Below are 27446 nucleotides of genomic sequence, written 5' to 3' on the forward strand. Positions count from 1 at the left end.
GGTAATACCGGTATACACATACACACGTCCAGAGAGGTAATACCGGTATACACATACACACATCCAGAGAGGTAATACCGGTATACACATACATGTCCAGAGAGGTAATACCGGTATACACATACACACGTCCAGAGAGGTAATATTGGTATACACATACACGCCCAGAGAGGTAATAGCGGTATACACATACATGTCCAGAGAGGTAATACCGGTACATATACATATACATGACCAGAGAGGTAATACCGGTATACACGTACACACGTCCAGAGAGGTAGTACCGGTATACACATACACGCCCAGAGAGGTAATACCGGTATACACATACACACGTCCAGATAGGTAATACCGGTATACACATACATGTCCAGAGAGGTAATACCGGTATACACATACATGTCCAGAGAGGTAATACCGGTATACATATACATGTCCAGAGAGGTAATACCGGTATTCACATACATGTCCAGAGAGATAATACCGGTATACACATACACGCCCAGAGAGGTAATACCGGTATACATGTACATGTCCAGAGAGGTAATACCGGTATACACATACATGTCCAGTATTACCTCTCATTTTTTACTAGACAGTGTCTAAATACAGGACAGTCCGGTTCAATACCGGACACCGGGCAGCCCTAAAAAAATTAATTCAATGCTGCTCTAATGCCGGTTATGAACAAAGGAGACATAAAAAATAATGTTAAGTTATTATTTCTCCAAAACAAAAACTTCTGGAGGACTTTACAGGGAAGTATGTGAGAACAGTGAAATGGGGAAGGGAACGGCAGTTTGTACAAAGATAAAAATGCTTTGCCCTAGTAGTGAATAAAACTACACGTTTCACATCCTTATAATAATAATAATAATAATAGCATGTTCTTGTATAGCGCTGCTAGTTTTACGTAGCACTTTACAGAGACATTTTGCAGACACAGGTCCCTGCCCCGTGGAGCTTACAATCTAGGATTTTGGTGCCTGAGGCACAGGGAGATAAAGTGACTTGCCCAATGCAACAAGGAGCCGACACCGGGAATTGAACCAGGTTCTACCTGCTTCAAACTCAGTGCTAGTCAGTGTCTTTAGTCACTGAGCCGCTCCTTCTCCAAGGCCATCTAGGCCAGGGGTGGCCAACTCCAGTCCTCAATAGCCACCATCGTGTCAGGATTTCAGGATATCCCTGCTTCAGCACAGGTGGCTCAATCAGTGGCTCAATCGTTATTCCCGTGCGCTAACCTGACGGGTCTGAGGAACTGCGTCGTTAAGTAAACTGCTCACTACCATATGATTTGCATGTGAGTAAGCGTGCCGCGCCTGGGGGATACGGGGTACGGATATAAATACGTTAAACGGCGATAACGCTGTGAATACAAATTACCGGACCACTAAAGATCCACCCAGAGATGAGCAGAACCTCTGCCTCGTGCCAACGTTAACAGTATGTGGCTGTTTGGAATATTACAGAGGAAGTGAATACAAAGGCTTTAGTGATGCCCGTGCATGGTAAAGATGATAAGTTAGTGTGTTACATAGATAAGTGTGTTTGCATTAAGCATCTCTGCTGGGAGACACATGCAGGGTTGGCCATTAAAAAGGTGTGACTTTTATGGATCTTTTATTACATTTGTCAGCTGGAGTTCAGTGTCCTTTAGATATTGTGACATAGAAAACCCATTGACGCTTGCTTATTGCTCGCCTAGTGAGCGTGCGGGCATGCGCCCAGTGTTGCACGTGCATGTGGCGTGCACGTTTAGTTTGTAGGCAGCAAGCAGTGACGCGCGTGGTTAGGGGGCATGACTCTGACATCACTGCGTTAGGCCGCGCTGTGACTGTTTTTTGGCGCAGCAGCAGCGCGAAAATAAAATTGTTTTGTAATTTCCCTGGTCTGCCACGCCACCGCTCAAACCCGTGCACGCGTCCCTAGTATAGAAACGTCTGGCTAACACAGCCAATTCCAATTGACGCGCGCACGGTAGCACTACTGTATATTACAGGCCTAAGGCTTTTGATACTGTTGATCATGCTATCCCGCTTAACAAACTCCAGAGCTCTGGAATAGGGAAACATGCTTTAAACTGGTTTCAGTCCTACCTATCAGGAAGATCCCAACATGTGTCCATCTCAGGCTCTAACTCCAACCCCCTGGATATCACCTGCGGTGTCCCGCAAGGCTCTGTTCTGGGGCCCCTACTCTTCTCAGTGTTCATTAATGATCTTCCCACAGCTTGTAAGGAAGCCTCAATACACATGTATGCAGATGACACAATCCTATATGGACACAGCCATAGCCTCCCTGACCTTGAACATATACTTCAATCTGACTTTTTGAGACTTGAAAATTGGATTTCCCAAAACAAACTGTTTTTAAACACTGACAAGGCTGTAACAATGGTATTTGGGACCAAGGCTACATTTTTAAAGCTTCCAATGACTGAGCTCCAGATCAGAACCCACACTAAAACCACCCTAACTCCTGTTACTAGCTTTAAATACCTGGGCATATGGTTTGACTCCCATTTAACATTTGGGATACACATTGATACCCTTACATCCAAAACCTATGCCAAACTAGGTGTACCATACAGGAACAAATCCTCCCTAAGTCTGCTGGTCAGAAAGCGTATTGCACAGCAGATGCAAATGCCAATTATCGACTATGGGGACATAGTATACGGCTCGGCACCCCAAACCCAAATTAGCAAACTTGATACCCTCTATAACTCAATATGCCATTTTGTTCTCCAATGCAATTACAACACACAACACTGCAAAATGATCAAAGAACTAGATTGGTCATCACTTGAGTCTAGGCGCAAAGTTCACCTTTCCTGTCTCGCCTTCAAATACTTTCTGGGCAAGCTACCCAGCTATCTGAACAAGCTCCTCACCCCTACCACATGAAGCACTTATCATCTGAGATCTGACTCCAAAAGACTGTTCATGGTCCCAAGGTTCAGCAAAGTATCCAGCCGCTCCTCCTTCTCTTACTGGGCACCCCAAAACTGAAACAATCTACCGGAGACTCTCACAGCCACCACCAGTCTAAATTCTTTCAAGACTAAGGCTGTCTCACATTATAATCTGCTCTGTAACTGTTACATACGCCAATAATATATAATCTCTAACTGTGCATACTATGGGGGCTATGCACTAAGCAGTGATAAGTCGTTTTAAGAGCGCAAAGTGCTCTTAGAACGTGAAGTTCCGCCGAGCGCTATTCACTAAGCCGCGCAAACAGGCACTTTGCGCTCTAAAACTGACTTTTTCCTGGAAATTTTTCTAAGTCCAACTTTGCTCGTACGATGAGCTGTTTGCGCTGAATCCTGCCCTTCTGCGGGATTCACTAAGCAACGCAAACTTATCGTACGGGAAAGTTGTGCTGAATAAAGCTCACCAGCTAAAGGCAGGTGATAGCAAAAAAGCAGGACTTAGAAAAAATTCTTTGTTTACCTTTTTGCAGGCGCAAAACCCATATTGTGGGCATTTGTGGCTTGGTATTGCTGTTGGTTTTTTTAATGTCAGTTTCTTATGTGGATGTGATTGTTTGTTTTTTTCCTGCTTAATGTAATAAATGTTTGCGATTGGTGTTCGTTTGTAGTTAATGTTGTATTATGTTAGCTAATGCGTTTTATGGTTATTTCAGATATTGTTTGAATGTACAGTATTTCTTTGTCTTTTAATGTTTACATTCATTAATGTTGTAGTAATTCATTGGTTTGATTGGTTAGTGTTACTATTCATTTTGAGTTGGTTTAGGAATTAATTGGTTTCATTGGTTAATAGTTTAATTAATTCATTGTTGATGTTGTTACTGCTTGTATTCATTGGATTAGCTGGCTACTGTTTTTATTTACTTTATTTAGGTATGCTAATGCAGTGTTTAATAATGGGCAAATAATCTATTATCCATATCTGGATAATAGTAATTTTGCACATTATTGTACTGTATGTGTTAGGGCGGAGGGGGGGGGGTTGTGTATTGATGCTTGTTAAATCTTTTTTTAATGTAGATGTGCAGGGGGTCTCCGGAGCTGAACCGCATTGGTTTCAGGTCCGAGGACCCCCTACTTCAGGAGATACAGGCCCCGTTATGGGGTGCCGGTATCCCCTGCACTTTCAAGCGTCCGCGTCACGTGACCGGGACATTGAAATTCTGCAGGGGATACCGGCACCCCATAACGGGGCCTGTATCTCCTGAAGTAGGGGGTCCTCGGACCTGAAACCAATGCTGTTCAGCTCCGGAGACCCCCTGCTCATGTACACTATTATTAAAATGTATTTATTTAGTGTACGATCGCCTGTAACAGCCTTGCATGGAAATGCAGAATCTCCATGCAAATGTCACAGGCGGCTTATTTTTTCTATCAGCTAGCGGACGGGAAGTTTCAGTGCGCTACCAGAGGGAAAAAACCTTGCACGCACGATAAGCCAGTTTTGGGCACGTCCGATAGAAAATGGGCTGAGGGCCTTAGTGAATCGCACCGCCAGCTTCATTTTTTATCGGACGTGCTTTTTTTTTCAGGCCGGCGCGAAAGCTCAGAGCTTAGTGCATAGCCCCCTATGTCTTGTATATAATGTACTGTATACCCTGTTTACTTATGTAACTGTATTTGTAACCATGTATTATTTGTCATCTTAACTCTGTGCCCAGGACATACTTGAACACGAGAGGTAACTCTCAATGTATTATTTCCTGGTAAAACATTTTATAAATAAATAAATACTGCACAAGGTAAAACACATGTTGGGAGTTTAATGGAGCAAGAACATAGACGTTTCCCCAAAATGGGCTTTATGTGCATTTATTGGGAAATCTAATAACTCCCACTGACACCTGGCGCCCGCCATCCGGCTTGTGGGTACCCAAGGGCTATAACAGCAAAAGGATGGCTGTGTTATAGCCCCCAGCTGGGTCTCATTAGCCCTTATACCATGAATGGCCTTAATATATCTATCCTAATGAGCTATGAACTAGTGCTCACTTTATTACACATGGGGTTAATAGCAGCAGGACTGTAGACTTGGAACAGGGGTAGCCAACACCATTCCTCAAGAGCTACCAACAGGTTAGGTTTTCAGGATATCCCTGCTTCAGCACAGGTGGCTCAATCGATTGAACCGCAGTGCTGATGCAGGGATATCCGTAAAATCTGACCTGTTGGTAGCTCTTGAGTACTGGAATTGGCTACCTCTGACTTAGAGTAACAACCTATCAAGTAAAGATTAGATTAAATATAGTGTATTATCCTCATACCGATGATGACTGTTCTGTTGATCGGAAGAAAATGGCTAAGTATCTCAGGGTTGAATGACGAAGTCTCGATAGGCCAATTTCATCAAGTTTGGGGTTTTAAAACGCCCCTCATACCTTACTGACCAGTGCTACACTGGAAGCAAAGTCTGGAATTCAGTTGATTTGTTAAGGTGGTCCTGCAGAACACAGCAACAATTTATCACAGGCAAATCATTTTACTCCGTGTGATTTTCCTTCTCGTGCTATCTTTGCACTATAATGCAGCCGTGTAAATGTGATACACACATATCTCCGCATCCTGCTATACAGTACCCCCGGGTTTAGAATGTTTGGGTGTCACTCTTCTCAGTACAGTATAAATGTCGGCACTCAAGTGTTCTCGGTGAAAAAGTATCCCAAAGATTTTTGGAAGATAGATGGACGTTTTGGTCCGATGACGGCCTGTTGCAGAGTACATGCAACCACACACACGGGGTCTCTTGATAAGGCTTATTTATTGAGCCTTAAAACATACAGCACACAAAACAAAATAGCTTCTCTTCAGCAGACAAAAACAAAATAGCTTCTCTTCAGCATAGAAAACAAGGCAGCTTCTCTTCAGCATGCAGGACACAGACAGTTCATCACACATGTACTTTGAAAACAGACCTTATAGCAGTAATCTCTTCAGTATTTCAGTCCTGTCTCCTGACCAGCTAGCCTGCATGTGTGTACAGCCTGGGAGTTTTAAAACACCTTGATTATGAAGCTGGGGTCAGACTAATTAAGCAGCCCTTCTCAACTGAAACTTAACCTCGTCACTGCTGCACTGCAAGCCTAAACATAGGTTTGCCAGGTATATGGCTGGTGACGTTCATTCACCCTGTCACATTCCTCCCCTGTTAGTGTGTGGCTGGGGCCACGCACGGCTGAAGCCCGACCATCCACCCCTTCTCTAGAAAAGAAGTTAGCATTTGCATTTTCTTTTCCAGGCCTGTGCTGAATCTCAAATGAGAAGGGTTGGAGGGCAATATACCACCTGGTCAATCTAGCATTGGAGTCCTTCATACTACTTAACCACTTCAATGGAGCATGGTCTGTCACCAGAGTAAAATGGACTCCTGCCAGGTAATACCTCAAAGCCTCGATTGCCCACTTTACTGCGAGGCACTCCTTCTCAATCACTGAGTAGTTTTTTCCCTCTGGAACAATTTCCTACTCAGAAAAAGGATCGGATGTTCCACTCCCTCAAACTGTTGTGACAACACTGCCCCTAGCCCTATCTCTGATGCATCGGTTTGCACTACAAAAGGCTTGTTGAAGTCTGGGCTTCTAAGGACGGGACCCTCTGATAGACACCTTTTTATGTCCTCAAAGGCTCTCTGACACTCCCTTGACCATACCACTTGTGTAGGGGTACACTTTTTTGTGAGGTCCGTTAATGGGGCTGCAATTTCCGAGTAGTTGGGGATGAACCGCCGATAGTAACCTGCTAAACCCAGCAGAGAGCGTACCTACGTTTTTGATTGGGGGGTCGGAACTTCTTTCAGGGCAACTACCTTGTTGGCTAGTGGCCTTACTTTTCCACTTCCCACTGCATACCCTAAGTATTTAGTTTCCGCCTTACCTAAGGCACATTTCTTAGGGTTGGCTGTGAGCCCTGCCTCTCTTAGAGATTTGAGGACCGCTTTCAGCCTATTTAGATGGGCCCGCCAGTGTTTACTATAAATGACAATGTCATCTAGGTAGGCTGCGGCGTAAGCCCTATGGGGTCTCAGCACTTTATCCATTAGTCTCTGAAATGTGGCTGGGGCTCCATGCAGTCCAAATGGCATTGTCACAAACTGGTATAAACCCATGGGAGTGGCAAAGGCTGTTTTGCACTTGGACTTTTCCTCTAAAGGTATTTGCCAATATCCTTTTGTTAAGTCCAGCGTGGATATATATTCCACGTTACCAAGGGCGTCAATAAACTCGTCCACCCTAGGCATCGGATATGCGTCAAACTTGGATACCGCATTGACCTTTCGGAGGTCCACACAAAATCTTACCTTCCCATCAGACTGCGCTTACTATTTTCACCACACCAGCAACTACTGCACCGACACACTTTATTCGAGCAAATACCCGGTATGTACCTGGCAGATACCTGGAATGCGCCGCTCCTCACCTCTGACAAGCCCCGTTGCATTTGCCTTCCCAGCCTGGGTTCATGCCTGGCTGATGGGCGGCTGATTTGTTAAATGATAATGATTAGGATTTAATAGGCTGCAATGCTTCGTGTGTCTACCAGATGGCATAAATTCATGAATTGTAATGCAGTATATATATATATACTGTGCAGTATTGCAGCCAGATGGAATAAAATGCTTCAATCCCTGTCTGGAAAATAACTCAATGCACTCGGGCAGAAAACAGTCACAAACCTCAATACACCCAGGTATACCCGAATTCGTGGGACTAGCCGAGCTCGAATAAAGTGTGTCGCCAGTGTAAAGGTGTACAGCACCCTTGTACCGGCGCCCAAACTGAGACGCATACTATACTAGAGGACATATTACTAGAGCAAGTACATCACAATGTGTGACGCATGAACGCACTAATGTACTACTAATACGCATCCCGTAATACACTGGGTTCAATTTAATAAAGTGATCTATAGTGATCCATAGGCACAGCGCTTTGTGTGTCACTATGTTCAATCACTACTAAACATTTCTATCATACCCAGTGCTCCCTTTACCCGTTACTTACCTAAAACGGGCCATCCAAACAGTTAAATCTCACGCACCGTTCCGGCGCATGCGCAACACGTACATAAAATAGACTCCAACTTTTTAACTTACATGACGCATGCGCAGTGTACATATCGCCTGAATGTGCTGCGTGAATACTTTGTAAGTCTCGGTAGAACCTATACTTACTAATATACCACAGGATTAATATACTTACCTAGACTTCTGATACGAAGAGCATCTATCCAGTTTCATCTAAACAACAAGGGAGACCTATTAATAGGAGCATAGTTTGAGACGCATGACGGAGTTTGATACAGACCAACAGTAGTCTATTACTACTCAGTGTACTCTATTACTACTCAGTGTATAGCACAGCACTATATACGGTTTTATATACACCATTATATGAATATTTATTAAAGTTGTTTTTTATTTTTATACACCACATCCCACCCCTGACCGTCTATATTTTCAGGTCTGCAGTGCGCCTATTTAAAGGGGATTCTTTGGTGTACCACTCTCGGTGCACATTCTTGTCTATCTAGCCCATCCCCAGGCAGCACGCCTCCACCTATTAGGGGTCTGAGCGAGGTCCCTCTTCTATAAAGTCCCCTTTTTGTTCAGAGGACAACTGTCTACCCATTGGGATTTTACCGTCACCCACGATGTTCTCCCGTGGGGGCTGAGGACCCAAGTCCGTTTCCTCCTCCACCGGGTGGATGAATAGAGACCGCTGCATCTTCCAGGGTTTCTGCAAGTTCACATGGTAAATTTGTTTACCCTTCCTGGACCCTGGTTGAGCGATCTCGTAATCCACATCACCCGTGTGGCGGAGTACTTCGAATGGGCCCTGCCATTTGGCTAGGAGTTTGCTCTCACAACTGGGTAACAACAACATCACCTGATCTCCTGGGTGAAACACTCTCATACGAGCATTTTGATTGTAATGTCTCTCCTGACTGTCCTGGGCTGATCTAAGATTCTCCCTAGCAAAATGCCCGACCACATCTAGGCGCTTCCTAAGGTCCAATACATATTGCAGGGTATTCTTAGAAGGGGACCGCTATTCCTCCCAGGACTCCTTTAGGAGATCTAGGATACACCGGGGTTGACGGCCATACAACAGTTCAAATGGAGAGAATCCCGTGGAGGCCTGGGGAACTTCGCACTGCAATCAGCAGGAAAGGGAGAAGTTCATCACAGGCTCTCTTCTCTGAATCTACAAATTTTCTCAGCATCCCTTTTAGAGTTCGGTTAAATCTTTCCACCAATCCGTCAGTCTGTGGATGGTAGACCGATGTCCGAACAGACTTGACCTCTAGTAATTTTAAGACATCCTGCATCAATTTAGCCATAAAATTTGTACCTTGGTCTGTCAACATAACCTGGGGAATTCCAACCCGTGAGAACAGCTCCAACAACTTGTTGGCTACTTGCTTCGCCGTTGCTGTTCTCAGGGGGAACGCCTCAGGATAACTTGTTGCATAGTCAACTATTACAAGAATAAACCTTGTCCTTTCGCAGAAGGTCCTACCAAGTCTACCCCAATCCTCTCAAAGGGAACTGACACCAAGGGTAGAGGAACCAAAGGGGCTGGTTTTTGTCCCTTCGGACTAGTTAGCTGGCACTCCGGACATGCCGCACATAACTTAGCAATATCACTATGCAACCCTGGCCAATAGAATCGGGACGAAATACGGTCCAATGTTTTATCCCTGCCAAGGTGACCACCCCAAGGGACAGTATGGGCTAAAGTGAACACTGATTTAACAAACGCCTTGTGAACCAATATATGTCTGGTGACCTCCCCTATTTGTGTCTGCCTATTCACCCTACTGTATACAGGATATAATTTGATCATTCAAAATGGGGGAATACTATCACCCCCTGTGCATTCAATATCTGCTCATCAATTGTTACCACCTTATCATACTGTCTAGCAAGGGCTGGGTCTTCCCTTTGCCTCTGGCAAAAATCAGGGAGGTATAGGTCTGGTAAATCTCCAGGGCCCATACCCCCCTCCCTCTGGCCATCCCCAGCCATCACTTGTGACTTCTGGATACTAGAATGGTCACCTTGAGACCCAGATTTCTGCAACCAGTCCTGTTTGTCAGAGCGTCTTTGCTTCCGAGTCTTTGGAACACGGTGTCTACTGGGAAAAAGGTCTGCCGAGAAGGGGAACAGTTTGCCAGGTTCTCCTGAGCCATAGAATAAGGCTCCTCGTGAGAGACTGGAGCCATTAGGTCCGAAAAGAAATGCGAGTCCCGGCCGAGCACAACGGGGGCAGGGAGCCAAGGAGCGACTCCTACTTCGAGGTAGGCCTCCTGACCTTTTACCTGTAGCCAGATTTTGGCCATTGGATACCGTTTTACATCGCCGTGTATACATTCTATACTCCATGGAGAGTCAAAAGAACACACGTTAGGCGGTAACAGTTCCTGGAAGACCAGAGTTTTCCCAGAGCCCAAATCTACAAGGGCCTGGACGTTTTTTCCCCCAACCTGAGCTGGAAGTAGCCAGGGCTTGTAATTTTCTCCAGTGAAGGCCGAGGCGACGGTCCTGCTGAAGGAACAATCCATCTGTTGACAGTCAACATGCCGGTGGCCTGGTTCTCCACAGGCGGAACCTGGAGAGGGTTCCCTCACAGGAGGGTGCCGCGGATAGGGTTTCGCTGGACCGGATACTGAAGACCAGGCATCTGGTGGGTCCTGTGGGCAACGTCCTCGGAAGTTCCTCTCCTTTGGCGACAAGCCGACATCAGGAAGGGGATGAGGGTCTCGGCGGTGCCCGGCGTTTTGACTTCTTCCTTGTTGGAAGGACTACTCCTTTCGAGGCACTTGGCGGTTGCGTATGGAGGGGTCGTAGTTTCCCCGTTGGTCCGATCTCCCTCTTTGGGCGTCCGGAAGCGCCGGTAAAGCCGGATCCTTCGGGTCCAAGACACTTGCCTGGTCCTCGCCCCAAGGAAGTTCTCAACGAGTCAGACCACCAAAGCTAGGGTATCAGCAGCATGGCGTTTTACCCAAGAGCGTGCGGAAGGGGTTATTACTTGTAGGAATTATTCCAACACAACTTGTTCAAGAACAGTTTCCTTAGTGTGTTGCTCAGGTTGTATCCAGTGGTTACACAAGTCCAATAACTGCTGAGCTAGGACCCGGGGTCTCATCTTAGAGGTGTACTTCAGGTTCCGGAAAGGTTGCCGGTAGGTCTCTGGGGTCAGACCTAAGCGATCCAGTATGGCGGCTTTTACTTGTTTGTACTCCATTGCCTGGTCCGCTGGGAGGCCCTGATATGCGGCCTGGGTTTCTCCTATAAGGAGCGGGGCCAAAGCAGTTGGCCAGCGATCTGCAGCCCAGCCCTGAACTTCGGCAACCCTTTCAAATGTCAGTAGAAAAGACTCTGGATCCTCGTTCGGAGCCATTTTCCTCAGGAGGACCGGGGGTTTGTTCGCAAGTTCTGGACTGGCAGACCCCTGGAATTTGGTCAGCAGCTAGGCCATCTGCTCATCCTGTGCTGCCTGCTGCTGGGTTAGGAGCTGGGTTTGCTGCTGCAATAGTAGTTGGGCCTGCTCCTGCATTAACAGTCCCTGCTGTTTGGTCTGCTCCTGCATTAACAGTCCCTGCTGTCTGGTCTGCTCGCACAGAAACCCTTTTAAAAATGCTTCCATTTTTCTCATTTTTGTGTGTGTGTGTGTGGCCCTTCAGCTGCAAGGGCCTCTCAAAATCCCGGCACTTCTGACACCATACGTTGCAGAGTACAGGCAACCACACACGCGGGGTCTCTTGATAAGGCTTATTTATTGAGCCTTAAAACATACAGCACACAAAACAAAATAGCTTCTCTTCAGCAGACAAAAACAACAAAATAGCTTCTCTTCAGCATGCAGGACACAGACAGTTCATCACACAGGTACTTTGAAAACAGACCTTATAGCAGTAATCTCTTCAGTATTTCAGTCCTGTCTCCTGACCAGCTAGCCTGCATGTGTGTACAGCCTGGGAGTTTTAAAACACCTTGATTATGCAGCTGGGGTCAGACTAATTAAGCAGCCCTTCTCAACTGAAACTTAACCTCGTCACTGCTGCACTGCAAGCGTAAACATAGGTTTGCCAGGTATATGGCTGGTGACGTTCATTCACCTTGTCACACGGCCCTTTCTTCAATAAAACTTCAATCTTCAATAAAACTTGGATACTTTTTCACCCAGACCACTTGAGAGACGACTTTTTTACTCTACTGGATTGTAGGTGGGATCCACCATGGTGCGGGACCACCTCTGCTGAGCATACAAGTATCATGTTTCCCTGAGTCCACCACGCAACAGTAACACTTCTCAGTAGGCCACTACCACTTAGCTAAACGTGATCAGATAGCCGGTACCCAGGGTTGCTACCTTCTATTGACTTCTTAGACTTTTTACACTACATTTGTTTATTTATTTGATATATTTATTTCTCTTACCGGCTGCATCATCTCTCCCGGGATCCTCTCTCTCCCCCCCGGGGGACCGTCTTCCCCTGCAAGGTACAGTCAGCATGGCTCCGCGACTTCAAATGGCGTGCGTTGACATGACAACGGGACGTCATGCGGCCTCGTGTTGCCATGACAACGGGGCGCCTCATAGCGCAGAGGCGTCACGTGTCGCCCCGCTGTCATGACAACGCGATGCTGTGTGACCTTCGCGCAGCCATGTTGACAGGATTTGCAGGGGGAGATGCCCTGAGATTACTCAGCTCAACCCGTAGCCCGGAGATAAGTGGCTGAAACCCGTAGTCTCCGGGTAAAACACGGAGTGGTGGCAACCCTGCCGGTATGTCTTAGATTGCAAGCTCTCTGGGACAGTGACTCCTTTTCCTATTGTCTTATGTGTGAAGCGCTTCTTCCCATTGTGTTATAATATCATGTCACGTGTACGGTAAGGCGCTGTGTACCTGAATGGCGCAATATAAATATTGAAAACAGCATCAGTATGTACAGTATGTACATCTTTAAGTTTGGCACACATGCAGTTTTACCGATTGGCCTGCATGTATGCCGCAGTCTTTTAGGGGTTAATAGAGACTTTTAAAATCAGCCCTATTGCATCCCTTCCCCCAAACCGGCCCCACTGCTTTAATCAAAGCAAAGCTCTCCGTGCCCTTTGGATGTTTTAGCTGGGAGAGTTATTGTCAGCTGAATGCGATTTTACCCAGCAATTTGAACCAGCCATTGATCTTCGAGTCCTGGCAGATGTAATTGTCTGCTGGGATGTAATGTAACCCTGTCCTGCCTGAGCTCCATTTCTGTACTTAGACACCCTATGTAATCAAAAGGAGAAGTCACATACACAATTCACAGATAGGCTAGGAGCAGATTCACTTTATCAGTCCCAGCAGTATGAATGTGAGGGTCTCTGCCTTAATGAGAAGTGACATGTTTTGCCTTAAGGAGTAACCATTTGTTGTTAGGGGACAAGCATTGCATTTCAAAGTAAGTTCCAGCATGTACACCAGTTTTATATAAAGTTACTATGTGTCCTGTACTTTCAGAGACCAGCTTTGCCAGTACCCCCATCATAGTGTATAATCTAATGAATTCAATACAACTTTAGAACAAGAGCTGAGAAACCTCTATTAGTTGAACAATACGCCTACGTCATTGGGCTTCTCCTGAGAAGTAGGGTGTCCATGTGTGTCCATGATATCTAGGCTCAAGCTCAGTCACTTTAAATCAATGGGTTTTCCAGATCGGGTACCTGACAGAGCTTTATAATACATGAAAGGTTTAAAAATTGGCACTTTCATAGCCTCTGTTAAATCATTTATGTCAGTGTGATATGATGTGTCTCATGGGACACTGGACAATCCACTTTTCCTCCCTCGGCTCCAGTAACCCGAAATGATGTTGTAAGATATTATGCCCAGTAAATCAATGGGTTGGTATTCTTCCACTTTGCTTAACATTAAACCATCAAAACAAATGATAATCATTTCTGTGTACAACAATATTTTGTAATAACTCACAACATCAAAAGCAAGCATAGAAAGACCATGCGCCTTCCATCTGGCCGACATAAAAATGGAAAGAACTCTTATAACTCATGCAATTTGTCCACCGCACTGCAAGGTGACATTGTGACACAAGGGATCTATAACGTATAGTCTTTCCTTCCGCACCGTTGGGTTTCCGAATAAAACAGAAATATGTTTTCTTCTCTCTAGATCTTGGTTCATTAGGTGCTGTGTCTGCCAGGAGGTTCCCCTCCTCTGTGCTTGACCCTGCATGCATCTTGGAAGCGGAAACCTACAGGAAGCAGTGTTGGGATTTCTGGATACAATGCGTATCCAGCTTTAATGAAAAGTCACCCCAGCAGGCGCCTGCCCACTGAATACAGCCACCCTGCTGCGCTAACCAGCCATTTAGTTCTGTGTGACTGCTCTAATTGCTGTCTAAATCATGCTTACCGTACCGTGCTCCTTATTCCTCCTCCCATGGCCCACCATTTCCCATGGTCTACCAAAGTCATTGATAAAATAGCACAGTCTCATTACACAGATGAATGGACCACGGCAAGATGGATATGGCCAGGTTGTGAATGTAGCACATGACCCTTGCTTTCATCCATCCTGACACCTGGGGGCCATCCTTATGGCTAATTAATTATCTGCTAGTGACTTATGACTGCCATAATCATGGGGAAGGAATGATCTAGGCAGACCTCCCACTGCTGTTCCACATTAGACGCTGCCGAATAACAGAACTCTTTTAGGATTATAATAATCGGGTTATGTAACTTGAAAGGTCCAGATCAATAATGTTTATTATGACTCAACATACCTTTCCTGACCTCATCCTGCCAAAATGCCAACTGAAGGTTGAGTAATTGTATTCTTGGAGCGCTAAGACAAGTGTTTGTTAGCTTTTTTTGTAGCACTGTCATTGTATTGTAAACTGCACTCAACAATAATACATTTGACATAATGAAGCTCTCGGAGCAGGCCAAAACGTCGACTTTTGGCATGAACTCCTACGTTGGCATTATACAATCTCTAGTTTTTATTTAAGATATCAAGGAGTGATGGCTAGTGCTTCTATGGATTGAATACAATAGAACCCTGGTATTCAGAGATTACCTGTTTTATTTTAAAAAAAACTCTTACAAATGTGAGCGCAACAAGATGCTTTGGAATCAAAAGGCACTGTATTATACAGGACTTTCTTATTACTGTGGAGTTGTTTAAATGTATTGTTTAATATATAAATACAGCATCCTTTTGACATTTATGGGGCTAGATATGGGAAATAAGGCGAACATATTGAACATAAAGTGAACAAATAAGTTAATATATCAAAGTTCACTGAGTAGTCATTCATTTGTTTCTGAACTTTTGCTCTGGATGTGCCCCTGTCTAGCACTTACTGAAACACCCAAGTCTTTTCTTGCACTTCCAGAGGATCCAACCCGGAAGGGCAGCATTGCTTTATTAAATGACCAAGCTTCATTAATTTGGCAGCTGTAAAAATGTATGGAGGGCATGAGGGCTATTAGGGTCTTTAAGGAAACAATAAAACACCAGGCTTTGAAATTAAAGCTAAAGAAATGTTGTCGTAAATAAAAGTTGCCATTCACCTCTTTCCCAACTAGTGTCTTGTTTTTATAGAATTTGAGAATGATCTATGGTGGCATCAGGCTTTAATAAGCTCTTACGAGGTCACATGTGGCTTTATTAGCAACATGACCCTTACACAAGCCCAGTTACCCACTGATAACCAAAACCTCCAAGAGGAATGAGTTAGTGGACAAACAGATAGGGAGACATAACTTAAACTGCTAGAACACAAACAGGCTATGATTGATTGTTACTAGCCAAGAGTGAAGGTTTTACTAATAATAGGTGAAGGCGACCATAGCTAGATAGCTAAATAGTTTAAAGGTTAGACTTTGACTAAGCGCTTATACATTAAATTGATCATTTGGACATGCCTAAAGTTTTGGATAAGAAGATGTATCGTCTTTCACATAAAACATACCCAAAAAGGGTCCTTTTGTCGGTGTGCGTGTATATAAAGAAGGTTATTTTTATGCCTTCCCACAAATGTAGAGAAACAGATATCTTAGGATTTATTTTACTGTATAATAGCCACTATATACTTAGGCAAGAGAGGATGAGCCAACCTATAATACCTATAAAAAGACACAATGATAATAGCGTGGGATTCTTCACCCAACCCACGAGTGATCAGTTTGTCTATATGGTGGGCGTACTCTGCACTTCCGGTATCAGGGTAACACCCACGGACCTCTGTCACTCCTCACAATCAACGCGTTTCACCTTAGCAGCTTCATCAGGAGTTGCTCTTTGGAAGCTCCTTACATAATTGAACAATTGAACTGCATACAATAAGTTCACCAAATACGGCGCATCAACAATATTCCTCATCAACAAACTAACTTTAATAACATCATGAAACTATATAAACCTAAATGTATAAAAAAAGAGAGAAACATATATATTATATATTAAATATACATAAAAACCAATAGTCCCGTAATAAATATATGTTTATTTTCCTAAAATTTACATCCTAATGGTCCCAGATAGTATGCATAAAATAAATTAATACTATAGACAATTAGATGGGAAACACAATCGGAGTACTCAGAGTATGGTTCATATATTCATAATGCATACATCTTAAGTACCGGAGGTACGGACAATGCTGACCATGTAGACGAGGAGTCCCCAATTTTTTTGTGCGGCACACTTGAGACTTCTGGAGATTGGCGGTCTCCAACCAATTAGCACGTGCGCGCACGCACAAAATGCACTTACCTTGGGGGGGGGGGGGGGTTCCAGTGCCGCGCTGGTCCTGCTCGTGGATGTGGAAATTGGGTCCGACTTCTGGTGCGGACCACAACGCAGCAGCTGTCTGCGGCACTGCGGTTGTGGGCACCCACAAAAGGCTTGGTGGGCACCATGGTGCCCATGGGCACGGCGTTGGGAGACCACTGATATAGACAAACTGGTTGCCCACGCAATAAACCAATAGAAGACCTGTCTTTTACTCTGTTTCAAATCTAAGCTGTTAATTCAGCTACAGTATCATTGTGAGTGCAATTATTGTTGATATTTTTTCATAGACATAACAAACTATACTACACTATATTCCATTTCTTTGTCTCTGCTTTGATTCCTGTTACACTTTGAGTGAGTTAATCAAAAGTAAGGGGTCAACAAATTCCTAGAGATGGACAGCTGAGGAGGTTTATTAACCGGAAAAGCCTCAATACTTCATGCTATTGTAAATCGATAAAGGAAAAACGACATATTTTTCATATAAGGGATTAGAATGATTACACTATATTCTTCTCCCTTTTTATTGCTTTTTGTCATTTTGATCCACGCGCTGCGCGCTCTCGTGTGAAGGATTTTGAAGAACTCATGGGTCAGTTTTGAAGATTGAGAAGCACCAGGGAATTGTAAGAAGTTAAATAGTTTTGTCTAAGAGTGATATAGACTAAGGATTATATATATTATATGGTGTTCACTTGAATCTCTGTTATCATTTGGAGGTTTGGGAACTACTCTGCTTCCTTTCCCCTGACTGTAATTTATTAATGTATTATTTCTGGAGCACTTATTGCGGCACCTTAAGCGAGGTTTTCGACTTGATAAAAAATGTGAAAGGGTAAAGATTTTCCCATACTTCACATTTTTAATCTGAATGAGAGGAATGTAGCCGCTAACTGATGTGAGTTTACAGTTCAAAGACGCATTAAGCTGGTAAACTTTGGTGTTTTATTGACACCATTATACAGTTAAGAGCTTTTTTTTAGCAGTATGATGATCATCGATCACTCCGTGATCCACTTTGTTCTCTTGACACATAATATCCACACTCACTTGTCTGTCTCTAGTCTGTCTCCATAAATTCCATTCAATGTGGCTGTACCTCTGACCTGAGTTAGTAGGCCCTTACTCAGCAGGACACCCGCCCGCCAACACACTAGGTTTGTGACTTACAGCCTCATGCCTTATTACTCTAGAGGAGGAGCAAGTCACAGAGTACATACCCCTATGTATTCCCTCTTTTACCCTTTGGTAATACATTATATCCGGTGTTCTCAACTCCAATCCTCAAGACCCCCCAACAGGTCAGGTTTTTTTTTTTTTTTGTAACTTTCTTTTATTGGATTTTTGCAAGTATAATACAGTCAGTTATCACTTTGGTACCTAATGGTAGATTGTAGGACATACAACATTGATACTGACATGGGGAGGGGTAGACATGAGTGGGTTAGGGTAGAGGAGAGGGGGGGAAGGGGGAGGGGTGTGGAGAGGGCAAGGGACTGAGGTATCCTCTTCCGTGTGCTCCAGTAGACTTAGCTCGCTTCTGCAGACTTAGATGCATCCGCACCGCCCCCGCACTGAATCTACGGGCCCGGAGGTTGTGTGGTTCCTCTCTGTGGATCCTGTATTCATGGGTGTTATAGTTCCTCTCGTGTGTTTAGTCCGGCATCGAAGGAAAACCCATCTGATTTTATCAAAGCCAGACGGAGGCATTGCTCATCCCTGGGATGTCGGTCTGTGCCAGCCACAGTGACCAGACTTTTTGGAAATTTGCGCCAGTGTCGTTGACCAGACTCGTCAACTTTTCCATCTGGCAAGCAAACCAGATTCTGTTCCGAATTTTGTCTATTGATGGAATTGTATTCTGATTCCACAGTGCTGCGGTCTCGCACCTCATCGCCGTAGCAAAGTGTGCTATTAATTTATTTCCTGATCTCGATACCTCATCTGTGGGCTTACCTAATAGGAAAACCCACGGGTCAAGTGTAATTTTGAGGCCCAAAAAGACCCTCTGTAGCCAATCCCTGATTTGTGTCCAAACGGGTATGATTCGTGGACAAGACCACAGCATATGTACCAGATCTCCCCGTTCCCCGCACCGTCTGGGACAGAGCGGGGAAGCGCCCGCGACGAATTTAGCCAATCTAACTGGGGTGAGATACCACCTCATTAACACTTTATATGAGTTTTCCTTCAATGTCGTACAAATCGAACTACTGGCCGCAGCCTTAAAGATCGCCGTCCACTCTTCGTCTTCTAACGGTCCTGTCAGGTCTGTCTCCCACTGTGTCATAAACCTGGTTTTGCGCGATCCGTCGATGTCTGCCCTAACCACTTCCCTGTATAGAGCAGAGATGAGTCCCCGTGTGTCGGTTCCCCGAGCACAGAGCTTTTCAAAATTAGTTAGAGGTGGTCTATTGATGTGTTTGGTATAAAATGCCCGGACCTGCAGGTATCTAAGAAATTCTGTGTTTGGTAAGTCCGTATCTGACTGCAATTGTTCAAATGTTTTGATCGTGTCTCGTCCCTCCAGGTCCTTAAGCCTTCTCAGCCCCAAATTTTGCCAGAGAGTGTAGTTCCTACCTATCAGGCCTGGAGCAAAGTCTGGATTTCCGTATAGGGGGGTCATTAAAGAATGTTTTGAGGTCAATGTGTGATTACTTTTGGCCGCTTCCCAGACCGATAGGGAGTTATGCACCGAGGGCAGCGGGTTCTGCATATCTTTTAGTCTGGGTTTAGGATACCACAGTATATCTTTAAGCTCGAGCGGGGCGCAGACCTCCCTCTCCAGTGCCACCCATCGCCTCTGCTCCGGATCACCATGCCATTGAGTGATTTGGCATAGTTGTGCTGCTTTATAATAGGCCATCAAACTCGGTACTGCTAAGCCTCCAGTTTCCTTAGGTCTTTGCATAATTGACATTTTTACCCGTGGCTTTTTATTCTTCCAGATGAACTTTGTAACTGCGTTCTGCAGTTCCTTAATGTCTGATCTCACTACGGGTATCGGAAGTGTTTGGAACAGATAGAGTATCCTAGGGAGGAGGTTCATTTTCACACAGTAAATTCTGCCAATCCAAGATATCCCATATGCAGACCAATCTTTTAGTTCTTTTGTGAGGGCTCTTAGGAGTCTCGGATAATTCTCCTGATAAAGATTGGAGTTATGTTTAGTTAGGTATATTCCTAAATACTTTATCGCCTTGGGCTGCCATTTAAACTGAAAGTTGATCTCTATTAATTTCTCCGTCTCCTTTGGAACATTTAGGTTCAGTGCCTCCGACTTAGATTGATTTATCTTAAATCCGGAGATTCTGCCAAATGCGTCCAGTAGAGCAAACAGATTGGGCAGCGAGGTAAGCGGTTTCGTCAGAGACAGGATAATGTCATCTGCATACAGAGCGATTTTGTGCTCTTGGGATTGAATTTGAATGCCGGCAATATCCGGGTTGCGACGTATGTGCGCCGCTAGCGGTTCCATGCATAGGGCAAACAACAAGGGCGAGAGTGGGCAGCCCTGTCTGGTCCCGCTTTTGATTTTAAACAGCTCTGACGGGAATCCTTGATGGACCACCTTGGCGGTCGGGGTTGTGTATAATGCGTTTATAGCCCCTAGAATTTTACCTCTAAACCCGAATGCTTCAAGCGTGGACTCCATGAATGGCCAGTCAATCCTGTCAAAGGCCTTCTCTGCGTCTAAACTTAATACTACACCTCGGATCCCGTTGACATTGATAAAGTTAATGATATCTATGATTCTTCTAGTATTGTCGGCCGCTTGTCTATTGCTAATAAAGCCAACTTGGTCCGGGTGGATAAGCCTTGGCATGATTGCACTCAATCTGTTGGCCAGCAATTTGGAATATATCTTAACGTCCGAATTGATTAATGATATCGGCCTATAGCTTTGACAGTTTGTAGGATCTTTGTCCTATTTATGGATTATAGATATCGACGCCTGGAGCATCTGGTCTGAGAAGGGTTCCCCCGCCAAGACTCCGTTAAATAACTTGAGCATGTGCGGTGCTAGAACCCCTATGTATTTCTTGTAGTATAAATTGGAAAACCCATCTGGGCCTGGGGCCTTAGAGGGTTTGAGGTTTTTGATAACCGCGGTCAGTTCCTCCAGAGTGAAATCAGCCTGGATTGCCTCGCTCTCCATTCTGCTCAGCCTAGGTAAGGCTGCCTCTTTTAGGAAGGTCTGTAATAATTTGCTTGTTTTGGAATTGTGTATCACCTTCTCCCCATTATAAAGCTGTTCATAGTAAAGTCTAAACTCTTCCACTACACGTTTGGGGTTGGAGGTCAATTCCCCCGATTTGGTTTTGATGGCCTGTATGTTATAGTTTGGTTGCCTATTGCGAATCCTGTTGGCTAGCATAGTATCCGGTTTGTTGGCTTTCTCAAAAAATTTCCTCTTGGTCCAGCTAATGTCCCTCTCGGCCTGGGATGTGAGGAGGAGGTTAAGTTCTATCCTTACATCCTTCAACTCCTTAAGAATGTCTTCTCCACCTGATCGGCTATGTAGTGTGGAGAGCTCATGTAACCTCTTGTATAGTTGTGACAATTTCGATTCCCTCTGTCTTTTTCGCCTTGCTGCGAGACTAATGAGCGTTCCACGCATTGTGGCCTTGTGAGCCTCCCACAGTATAGTGTGAGATTCCACTGTACCTGCGTTCATGACAAAAAATTGTCTAATCTCGTCTTTGACTATCTGTGCCAATTCCGGTATCTTTATTAGGGACTCGTTTAATTTCCAGTTTGCTCCCGGGCTAACCGATCTAATTTGCGTGCATTTTAGCTCAATTGATGCATGGTCCGACCATGAAATGTCATGAATTAAGGTGCCGGTGATTTGTGGGACCACTCTGCTCGACACAAAGAAGTGGTCTAGCCTGCTATAGCTGTCATGGGGGTGTGAATAGAATGTATACGAACGGTCACCTGGGTGCTGTTCCCGCCATATGTCTACCAGACACAGCCGTCTCAGCCCCTCCATCAACCCCGTCGTCCCTGCTTGTCGCATTTTCTCCCTTCTAGGGGACCTGTCTATTCGAGGGTCTAAGACCTTATTGAAATCTCCCGCTAATATTATATTGCCGGAAGCCCATTGCTGCAGCTTAAGGAAGAACTCTGTGAAGAATTTAGGGTCTTTTTCACATGGGGCATATATGCACGCCAGTGTTACTCTACATTGTTGCAATGTGCCCACCAATATAATATATCGACCGCCTGGGTCTCGTTTTATTTTTTCCATCTCAAATGGGACTCTGTTGTGGAGTAGAATGGCTACCCCTTTTTTTTTTTCCTTAGCTGAGGCTAGATAGAACTTCCTAAAATGTTTATCTATGAACCCCGGGTTTTTTCTCGAGCAGTAGTGCGTCTCTTGTAGGAATAAAACATCTGTTTTCCTGCGTTTAAATTCAGCAAAGGCGATTCTACGCTTTTGAGGGGAGTTGAATCCCTTAACATTCTGTGATATAAATGTCAATGCCATAGGTGTTTATGTAGTGAGACCTTGCGGGTGTGCTGTGTTTGTTTCCTACCCTTGTCTTGTCTTTTCTGCCGGTGTCGGGAGCGGTACTGCTGCCCTCCGTCTGCCGAGCTGCTTCCTTTTGGGATACCTGTGGGATGGGGAGGAAAACACATAGGGGAGTGACAGGGAACATAAATCCTTGTAGAACATACAAGGGAAACCATCTTGGTCTTATTTGACCTGTGGTTAACTGCCTGGGGATGCCGCACATATTCCGGATGATCCCACCTTCCCATCCGGGATTGAGGGGGAGACTCCAGACTGCGGATCCCCTGGTCTTTGACTGACCTGTGGCTTAAGGCCACAGTCCAGCCCCAGAGGCACATGCCAACAGGTAGGGAAGAGGACAGGCATCTGCCCCCCCGTCGGCAACATAAACATTTTTTTTAAACGAACAACTAAAATAATAGCCGTGTTTTGCAAGTTCAACAACATATTTGCTGGTCCGTATTGTTTCTGTGTCTTATTGCGAACCGCTGTGTGCTATAGACTTTGGTTGTTTACTGTTAGCAGTCCAGCTCTTTAACTACCCTTAACTGTGTATCTTAATCGGGCTTAGCCCCCCTCTCCCTCGTCCCCTCGGGGGAATGCGCGAACCCCCTCGGAACACCCCCTCCCTCTCAGTGACTCCCCCCAGACCCTCTGCCCCGCTGCTCCGGTGCGCGGCCATCTTTGTCCTGCTCCGCAGGCGCTGTCACTGACGTCAGATCCGGATCGACACGGACTCGCCGGGGACCGCCCTCTGTCATCATCCGGGCTGCGTGCGCATTCCAGTCCGTGGTGAGCCGAGGGAGCAGGCGTGCCCCGAAGGCGGAGCTAGCAGGAGCTTCTCTTTTTCGCGCCCAATTGACCTCCGCCATTCTGTTTCCGCGCCTCTCCTCCAGATTCTCCCGCGGATCGTCTCCGGCGGCCATTTTGGTGAGTGTTATGTTTTTCTTCACTTTTGTTTTCTTTTTTCTTCTTGGCTGTTCCAGCATCCTCCGCCGGGGCTTGGCCATCTGGGTCGGGACCCATCGAGAGGGGGCAGAGGGGTCGCCCACTGTCAGTCGCTTTTGTGGGTATTACTCAGTGGTATTCACTGGCTGGGAGATAACTTCAACCGGGTTAATAACAGGAACTGATGTGTCCAGCATAGCTGGAGAGCCACTCAAAAAGCCCTCATGCCGGTCTGGGCGATCCTGAGGTAGCTTGTCGCGGACCTTTAGGTGAGCCCACCTTTTCCCATTCCGTCCGCCTGGGAGGGCGCCCCACCTGGGCCTCTACTAGTGGGAGATCATGAGGTACATTCAACTTATTCAGGAACTCAGCGCCGTCTGCAAGGTGTTTTAGTACATGGGACCGACCGTTTTGCACCACGATCAGGGCAAAGGGAAAGGCCCATCTATACCTTATATTTCTGTCCCTTAGTAGTTTGGTAACTGGCTGGAGGGCCTGGCGCCGTGCCAATGTAATCGGGGAAATGTCTTGAAATATGGCCATTTCTATTCCCTCGAATTTCACCGTTGGGGTGGCTCGTGTAATTTTACTGATTTCTGCCTTTGTGGTGAAATGATGCAGACGCAGAATTATGTCTCTGGGTGGGTTGTTAGGAAGCGGTCGGGCCCGTAATGCACGGTGGCACCGGTCCATGACCAGCTCTGCTTCCGTTTTCCCCGGCATAATGGAGGACATCCAGCGATTCAGCATCACTTCGGGGTCTAGTATCTCCTCCGGTATCCCCCTAACCCTTAGGTTATTGCGCCTATCGCGATTCTCGCTGTCCTCATGGCGTTCTTCCAGCTCTGCCACCCTTCTCTCTAGTGCAGAGACCCTGGTGTCTGTTACATTTTGAGAGCGGGAAGACTCCTCCATTTTCTCCTCCAGGGCGTGCGTTCGTGTCCCGATGTTCAGTATGTCCTTCCTTAGCTGGTCCACCTCTCCGCGGAAAAACGTTTTTAGGTCAGAGAGGAGTTGGGCAATTTCCCTCTTTAAAGCACCCGTCTGCTCGTCCGGGGCCGACTCCAACTCCGGTGCGGACTCTGAGTCGGAGGCCGCCATGCTGTCTGTCTCTCTTGCCTTCTTTGCCCCCACGAAATAGGTGCGTACATCCACCTTTTGTTTGTTTTTTTTGCGAGTCGCCGCCATGTGTGTAGTTGCTGTGATCTTAGCTTTAGCCGGTCCCGTAGTGCAGGGATATTTTTGTTGGGTTTTGCAGTTGTAATGCTTTATTTATTGCCGACGGGTATCGGAGCACTCAAATCAGGCTGCCATCTCCGTTCCCGCCGCGCATGCGCCTCAACAGGTCAGGTTTTAAGGATATCCCAGCTCGAAGACTTGAGCCTCTCATTGAGTCACCTGTGCTGAAGCAGGGACTGATCAAGCTACCTGTGCTGAAGCAGGGACTGATTGAGCCACCTGTACTGAAGCTGGGACATCCTTAAAACCCGACCTGGTGGGGGGTCTTGAGCACTGGATTGAGCACCCCTGCATTATATAATTAGCCTGCCATGCTACTTGTAATCAGTACTGGCAAGCAGACTTGGTTCATGGAAATCAAGGCATGCGAGTAAATTTTGTGTGTGTGTGTGTGTGTGTGTGTGTGTGTGTGTGTGTGTGTGTGTGTGTGTGTGTGTGTGTGTGTGTGTGTGTGTGTGTGTGTGTGTGTGTGTGTGTGTGTGTGTGTGTGTGTGTGTGTGTGTGTGTGTGTGTGTGTGTGTGTGTGTGTGTGTGTGGCTTGTAAGACCTTAAAGGGAGGGGATTGCATGTTGCCAGTGTTTATTTTTCTGTCTGGTAATGTAATCCCTGCCTTGCGGTCAAACGCTTCCTTTGCCGTGAGGAGGCCCTGGTCTGAATCTCAGCATTCGCTGCCTGTGACATTAACCATCACTTTTATCTTCCTGGGCGCTGTTAAACTGTCAGCTCTTCAGGCGGGGACCCGCAGTGCCTGTAAAATGTATTTACAGCATGACATGCATTATCAGCGCTTTAAAAGAAGAAACATACATCGCTGGTTTAGCACGTTCCTATCTTTTACATTGGTTGTTTTGTTATTTATTTATAAAATGTGTTACCAGGAAGTAATACATTGAGAGTTACCGCCCGTTTTCAAGTCACTGGTTATTATAAATGTTATAATATCAACGATACCCATTGTACCAAAACCGTCCCCTGGTTTAAGATGCCGATCTGCATTCACTGGGTACTGTTTCCTGCCCTTTCCTCCATCAACACGACCGTTCCAGCATTATATCCAAAAGCTGGAGCCCTCTTTTAGTCAAATGCCCTGTGACTCTCTACTGCATAGTGCAGGGGCGGCCAACTCCAGTCCTTAAGGTCCACTAACAGGATATTCCTGCTTCAGCACAGGCGGCTCAATCAGTGGCCAGTGTTGCCCCCACTCCGTGTTTCGCCCGGAGACTACGGGTTTTGGCCTCGTATCTCCGGGCTGCGGGTTTACCTGGTAAACCTCCGGGTGGTGGCAACCCTGTGCGGACGGCGGAGACACGGCATGCTCTGGTATCTTCCCCCTGCAACTGTACTCAATATGGCCGCACGGCGTCGAATGGCCATGGCAACGGAAACACAACGTGACGTAACCACGTCATGTGATGGCCGTTGACATGACGAGACGCTACGTGACGTCATGATGTCGTGAAGCGCCGTCACGTCATGCCTAGGCGTCCCGTTACCATGACAACGTGACGCCGTGTGATGTCGTGACATCACGTTGCGTCCCGTTGGCATGGCAACGGAAACACAATGTGACGTAACTGCACCACGTGACGGCTGTTGACATGACAACGAGATGCTACGTGACGTCACGACGTTGCGTAGTGCCGTCACGCGAGGCCTAGGCGCCCCGTTGCCATGGCAACTTGACGCCGTGTGATGTCGTGACATCGCGTTGCGTCCCGTTGGCATGGCAACGGAAACACAATGTGACGTAACCGCAGCACGTGACGGCCGTTGGCATGACAACGAGACGCTACATGACGTTGCGAAGTGCCGTCACGCGAGGCCTAGGCGCCCCGTTGCCATGGCAACTTGACGCCGTGTGACGTCGTGAAGAGAGTTGCAGAGGGAAGATTCCGGGAGGACGCCGCTGATAGTTAAGAGCAGCTGAAAATGTTTTTTCTCTGGGTTGGTCTTCAGTAGAAGGTGGCAACCCTGTCAGTGGCTCAGTCCTTGACTGAGCGACTTGTGCTGAAGCAGGGTCTGATTGAGCCACGTGTGCTGAAGCTGGGATATCCTGAAAACCTGACCCGTTGGGGGGGCTTGTGGACTGGAGTTAAGCCCCCCCTGAGAACTGGTCAGGGAAAGGGTGTGGTTCTTGCGGCCCTGTTTTACAGTTAGAGTGCAGGCGTGTAGATGCATGAAGTATGGGACTGGACAGCGTGTATTGTATCTCTATAATGGGGGGGGGGGGATAAAGAGTAAGGGGGTTCTGTATTAAGGTCTCCCAGCTGCATAACTAGGATAAAAAAAAAGCCGGCAGATTTATCAGAGAAAAAAAAATATCCGTTGCTTTTAGTGGGATTTCTGTCTTGGAAAAATAAGGTGACATTTTTTGCTTTTGCAGACGGGAACTTTAAAGCAGCAAGCTAGATTTCCTATTTTCTTATTTTTTGCTACTTATAGTATTGAAGCCGGGGGTCTCAGGAGCTAAAGTGTGTTAATTTCAGCTCCGGGGACCCTCTCTTCCCTGAGATAATTACCTCTGTAGGGGAAGGAGGCGGTAGCAGCTCCGTCTGGGCAGTGCGGGGATATCAAAATGGCGGATTTAAAACTCCCGCGTCACACGGACCAATAGGAAGCCATTACATCATCCCCTGATGCTTCCTATTGGCCCGCGTGACCAGGACATTTGAACCTACGGAGGTGCTACCCGCACTCCTTACAGAGGTAAGTATCTCGGGAAGCAAAATGAACCTGGTTCAGCTCTGGAGACCCCCTGCTTCCCACCTAGGGAAAGCATTTTTTGAGGGGGCTAGGGGAGATGACATCTGCTCCTTTATGACATAACCCTATAAGGTGTTTATTTTAAATCCGCCAAGGTGGAAGTCAATGGGGAATTTTGAGCGTCAGCGACCCGATCGGCCTCTTTGGCGACTAAGCCCCTAAATG

At 46.1% G+C, this 27446-nt stretch overlaps 1 protein-coding gene across 9 annotated transcripts in view; it reads left to right on the forward strand.

Annotated features, from left to right (window-relative positions):
* The window catches only part of TNS1 (tensin 1), a 421249-nt gene that overhangs the window by 82680 nt on the left and 311123 nt on the right, over positions 1-27446 (forward strand). The window lies entirely within an intron of this gene.

The sequence above is a fragment of the Ascaphus truei genome, chromosome 7 (genome assembly GCF_040206685.1).
Source record: "Ascaphus truei isolate aAscTru1 chromosome 7, aAscTru1.hap1, whole genome shotgun sequence".
Lineage (NCBI taxonomy): Eukaryota > Metazoa > Chordata > Amphibia > Anura > Ascaphidae > Ascaphus > Ascaphus truei.